Here is a 6,000-nt window from a genome sequence, read left to right on the forward strand (position 1 = left end):
TGGCTGCAATGTGAGACTTGGCAGAGCCACAAGGAACTGAACAGGGGTCTCCTAATGCAAAGTGCTCAGCAACCCCCAGCAACAGACACAGAGCACAACAGCAGAGAAGAGGGAAATTGGGGAATGCAGGCAGAAAGGCAGAGACAAGAAAAGCCAGAGAGCAGAAACTCTGGGAGAGCATTAAACTCTCCAAGCTAGCAGGGCACTCACCTCACAGTGAATGTGCACAAGTTCAGTACTGGAGTTTGATCCTCGCTACAAATCCACTGTCAGGAGCAAAATGATGAAGGGTGCATCAAAACTGCAACCCAAAAGGAGTCTCCAATTACACCTTATCCTGGCTTATCTCACCCAGGGTGGGTGTAAGAGAGTTTCATCCCAAATTGTCATGTTCATTATGCAGCAGGCTGAGCAGGCAAAACAATTCACGTGGGAAACTGTCCCCAGAGATTTCACCACTATCAGCTTTCAATCTGGAACACAGCAGTCACTCACACACCTACCTGTAGGTCTGCAGACTTGTGCTTGAAGAACCTCACTGTATCCTCCAAGGGATTAGGAAAGCAAACGTATTTTGGGATCCCTAAAGCCTTCTTTATGCAAGGCAGTGAGTTTAGATAATGGTTTAGCCAAACAGGCACAGGCTGATTCAGTTTGAATAAGCCCCTTAGGAGGTACAGTGAAATCAAATCAGAACAATTTAAGCTCAAGTTACCAAAGCCAAAGTAAAAGCACTTCAACCGAGGAAAAGAGTCGTAATCTTTAAATTAAATTCTGAACTGATTTTGTCACACAGTTTCACACACAAGATGTTAACAGGCTGCCTCTTCAGAGACACCCTTAACACCAGCTTCTCCATAAAAGAGAAACCTACAGCAGCAGCTCTTTACCTTCTTCTGCTCCCCAAGCTCAGAGGAGCATCCTACATTCACCCAAAGCTTCTCAATTGGCCTCTGTGGTCTCTTATGCTGCACCTCCAGTTACCCAATTAGTGCCTTGTTAATGAACACCTGCCATGTATTTATTCCTGGCTGTGACAGTACTTTTAACTTGTAATGCCCAGCGGTACCTACATCCTTCTCAGAAGCTTTGTGCATGGGCTTCAACAAGAAAAATGCTATTTGTGTAAAACCAGAGTGGTTTCCAGGGCTGTTAAACACTGGCACTTTTTGCCTCTCTGCTCATGGATTGTTGAGCGTTTTGAAAGCAAGAGGGGATGGAAGCAGAAAAGGTGATACTTTGTGGGACAGATGAGTTTTGGGAGGATGGGCCACACTCAGTGCCTTGTGTGACTGCACCCAACAGTATTTAATAGGAGTCAGGGACTGCTGGGAGCACCAACCTTTCTGATCTTTGCAATAGGTATTTCCTGCAAGCTTCTGATTTTCACCTATGCCTGTCCCACTATCAAAACCACAGATTCCCACTGCAAAGGGAGATTTCATGACTCAGATCACTCCAGTGTCAGGCAGAAGGGTGTTGAACACAAGGGGATAAATGCTCTTGTTACAACAGAGAGTCATCTTTTCCAGTGATCATCTTCAGTGTAGTGGCAGGATTTCCTCGACTGAGTAAGTGTTATTCAGTAAGTTAAGGATGACAGGATTAGGGCAGAGGTTTGAAACAATAATTGCAGTTTGTTCTTCTGTAGTACCTTTCATCTGTGAAATTCACAACAATGCAATAATCCTTCGAATAGCTTTTGTAAGTAAGGAAATATTATGACTCCTGTTTTTCAGCTGAGGAAGCTGAGAGGGAATATGATGATGCAGAGACTCATGGGCAGAGGCAGAATTGGGACTCAGGTCTTCTGACTCATTCGTTGTAGTTCTGAGAGCCTGGACACACCAGTTGGTGCGGCCACCCTGGCTCCTCACTCCCAGGAATGTCAGTGCCTGCAGGGCTTTTGGATCTTCAGTGTTCCCTCTTCGTCTGGAGAGGGGTGAGCAGAGCCCCCAGACTGGGAAGCCAGGAGCCAGGATGTCTACAAGCCCCAAAAGGCACAGCACTGTGCTGTTTGAAGGGAAGACAGGAAAGAATTGAGCAACCTAAGACCTAAATGATTTTGTATATGTTCATCTGCTAAGAGGAGTTTTGATTGTGATCTGAATGGTGCTCTGGAGTCAACCAATATCCAGTGGAGGGTCCAGAGTAGATTTAAATAAAGTTATTCCAGATTGGATGTTCTCAGTCCAGTGAAGCAGAGATGAAGTGCTTCCACTGCAATGGACAGGAAGGGCATGAAGAGCCCACAACAATCTTCTGTCTGACTATGATGTGTCTTACCAGGAGGGAGCAAAAAGCTTTATTTGGAGGAGCTGGAGACTGGGATACAGTGGGCTAAGGTTTATATATAAGGAAAGAAGCAGAGCAAAGGCCAAAACTGTTGTGTGAGAGAAAGACATGACCACAGAATTTGGGAATGGAAAAGAAACTGCACAACCAACATGGCTACCTATCTTTGGCCATAGTTAAAAATGTTCCTTTGGAAATTACCTGTATCTGAATGGTTTTGTTGGACATTCAGTGTGACGTGAAGACCCAGCACCTGCTGTGAACACAGTGGTTTGCACAGGTAAGCAAGGCTGTGAATAGTGTGTGCTACTGAGCTGGCAGTTTAAACCAACAGACACTGGAACATGCCAGACTTCAGCTGGCCAAAGCCCTAAAGAATTCCTCTGTGTTTCCTTACTTTTCCTCCTGCCCCCTCACAAAGACTGGAGAGAATGGCAGAGAGGTCCTCTAACCAAACAATAACACCTTCAAACATCTTGATCTGTAAATGACAATGAGTAATAAATAGATTTCACTAGAACTATTTCAGGAGTGTGAGTGAATTGTATTGAACTGTCCGCTCACTGTGGCTGCAGCCAAAGAACAAAGCTCCTGATTCACACAAGTGCTGAGAACCTGCTGCTCCAGTTGAAGTGGCTGGGAGAGGCAGGCTGTCATCACGTCTGGCAGTCAGAGCGTGTGTGACTCAGGCTGGGCTCTCAAATCAGCAGCCTCTATGCATTAACTTGGCTGGGGCTGGCACTGGGGGGAATTTGTGCTGAATGAATAGCACATTGCAAGACTCCCAACCCTGTGGGAAGTCCGACCTGCTCTTCAAAATCATGTTTCTTACCAGGTCTTTACTAACGAGGGTTTGATACATGCAGTGTTCAATGATCTTTAATTGAAATGAGTTCTTCAACTTCTGTAGGCCCCTCATGCCTGGATAAAGTGTTTGTACACATCCCTCCCAGGGCAGGAAGATTCCAATCCTACCTGCTCTCCACTGGGCTAAGATTTCCTAGCTTTAAATGAACAAATGTTGGCAATGATGCAAGCAAGGCTTAGAGTGTAGTGGGGGAGGGAGAAATATCATCCTGGAAAAGGTTCAGTGTTTGTTTTTAAATCCCGGAAGAAACATACGAATGTGATGTATCTGGGATTTAGGGTAAAAGAAAAAACAGAACAGCATGTTAGGAACCACCCAGAAACAGCTCTGTGTCAGGGATCAGCTGCTCTTTAGAAGCCTAAAAGATGCAGCAGGTCTCTCCTGGGTTCTTCCTCCCTTTTTCTGGAGCAGAGTGTAGCACACAGCAAGTCTGTTCTGTACTTCCTCTGTCTGCTGAGGGGCCCAAGCAAATAAAAATGCGAGCGGGGATTGCTAATTGTGCCAAAACATAAACATGGGCTCCTACAGCTTGTGAGCTTCGTGTGTGATTACTCACCACTACAAACGTAAGCACGAGCTGCTTTGCAGCAGGCAGGTCAAAAGAACAGGTCCAGGCTGTAGTGAAGTTCCTGGGAGCTCTTCCACAAACAATAACGTCCTTTGGATCAGCTCTGCAGCACTGGGTTAGCTCTGCTCTCTGGTGCAACCTGGGACAAAATCACACACATTGGTCACAGCAGGAGCCACGGCCTCAGCTCCTGACCCCCTGGAAACCACCCAAAGAGACCCCAGTAACACTGGGAGCAGCCACTTCCTTCCAATCTGAGCCATTTTCCTTTCCCTTTCATCACCATGGGAAGCTGCTCTCCCACAAACACCTCAGACAGGTGTCTTTCCCAGTGCACTTGGCACGTCCCCAAATTCAGGCTGTTTGGAAGCAAAGGGAATGAAAGATTTGGCGAGGGAGAAGCCTGCCAAGCCCCACACTTCTCCAGAGTTTGGACAGATGTCACATCCTGCTGATCCCAGCTGTGGAAGCCTGGCTGGGGGAGCAAGAAAGACCCGCACAGATGATTCATAACCATCAAATGAAATTTAATCCAAATTTTTGTCTGTGCAGAGCCCTGGGGGTGTTCTGCAGTCCCAAAGAAATGCCCCTGCTCGTGCTGCTTCTGAAAGCTCCTTGCTATCAAAAACCCAGCCTGGCATGTTATCAGGCACTTGGCCAAATGGAGTTGATCATACTTTAAACTTGTTTAAAAAATCATCCAGGACACTTAGAGGCTAAGGGGTTGTTTAGGATTACACTTAATTTGTAGTCAAGGCTACATTTTTCAGATTCCAGAGAGATATTATGCAGAGCAGAGATTTTTATACATGCACATATATATGTTTTCTACACATATATAAATATATTTATACGTATTTTCTACATATATAGAAAAATATCAGGCAAAAATTCCCAAAGCAGATACTGAGAAGCAAAATACAAACTTATCTCCAACATGAAAGAAACAAAAAAAACACCCTGCCACAAGGAATTTCTATAAATAGTGTTATACTGCTGATTTGCATTCTCCCATTTTATTTCATATTGTTTAAAAGACTGAAAACATTAAGCTGAAACCATCTGGAAGAATCAGCACCAGGGATTTAACTGGATTTTTTTCCTAATATTGTTCGGGTGACTGTGAAGCTCTTCTGTGTTTTACCTCCCTGAGTTTAGAGGGCAGGGCTAATTCTCCAGATTTCTGCTGCAGGATTCCAGGCTGGAGGAGAAGGGCCTTGGCTTCACCATACCACAGGTTTTTTTCATCTTTTCCTTTCTCAACTGCCACTAGAATTTTTGGAAGCCAAATATCTTCCTGTGCTAAAGGGCCAGTGAATGACACACGTCTCCTTTGCTTCCCTCTTAACTGAAAGCAGACTGCAACGTGTGAGTTCAGAAATAACCCACTGCTCTCCAGAGAAGTGCTTAAACACATGTTTAACTGTAACTGGGCTGTTTGGCCTTGGTGAATTAAACACTTTTGTGAGTCAGGGATTTTTGTGTGACAATACGCTGAGAAAACCACCTTGCCTCGGATACTCTCTCACCCAGGCGAGGATTAAATGTTAAATGTGTTTAAATGGTTCAAACATCAGCATTAGAGAGCCGCAGAATCACTTGGGTTGGCAAAGACCTCCGGGATCATCGAGTCCAACCTTTGATTGATCATCACTTTGTCAATTAAATCACGGCACGTCCAGTCACTCCTTGGACACCCCTGTGGATGGGGACTGTGCCACCTCCCTGGGCATCTCCAGTGTTTAATTTTTCCCACGATCCAATATTTAACACCACTTTCCACGAAGAAAATTCCCCGATGTCCAGCCTGAACCTCCCGTGGCGCCGGGGTAGAAGAGCCCGACGCGCACCTTCCAGACATTATTACGGATATTACAGCCATCCTATAGCCACTATTACAGCCCTGAGATTGGGCCTGCCCTTCCCACAGCCGCTTTTTATCGCTGTCCATCCACCGGGGCCAGCCGCGGTCGCACCCCAACGACACCTAACCCCCTCCGGCCGAGCTCAACGGCCCCACCGCGCTGCGAACGAGCCCGCCGCCCTCACGGGGATGCAGAGACAGCGGGCGCTGGGAGGGAAGCGAGAAAGCCACGAGGGGAGGGCAAAGAGAGAAAAGAGGGGTGGGAGGGGAACAATGAAGGCGGGGAGGGAAGGGGCGGGGATGGGCTCCGCCCGTGCGCGCACTCGCGCCGCTCTTTTGGCTCTCGGGCCGCGCCGTAGCGCTGCCGGGAGAGAGCGGCATTGTGCGGCCTCCGGCCCGCTCGGC

Source organism: Lonchura striata, chromosome 17 (genome assembly GCF_050655825.1).
Source record: "Lonchura striata isolate lonStrDom1 chromosome 17, ASM5065582v1, whole genome shotgun sequence".
Classification (NCBI taxonomy): domain Eukaryota; kingdom Metazoa; phylum Chordata; class Aves; order Passeriformes; family Estrildidae; genus Lonchura; species Lonchura striata.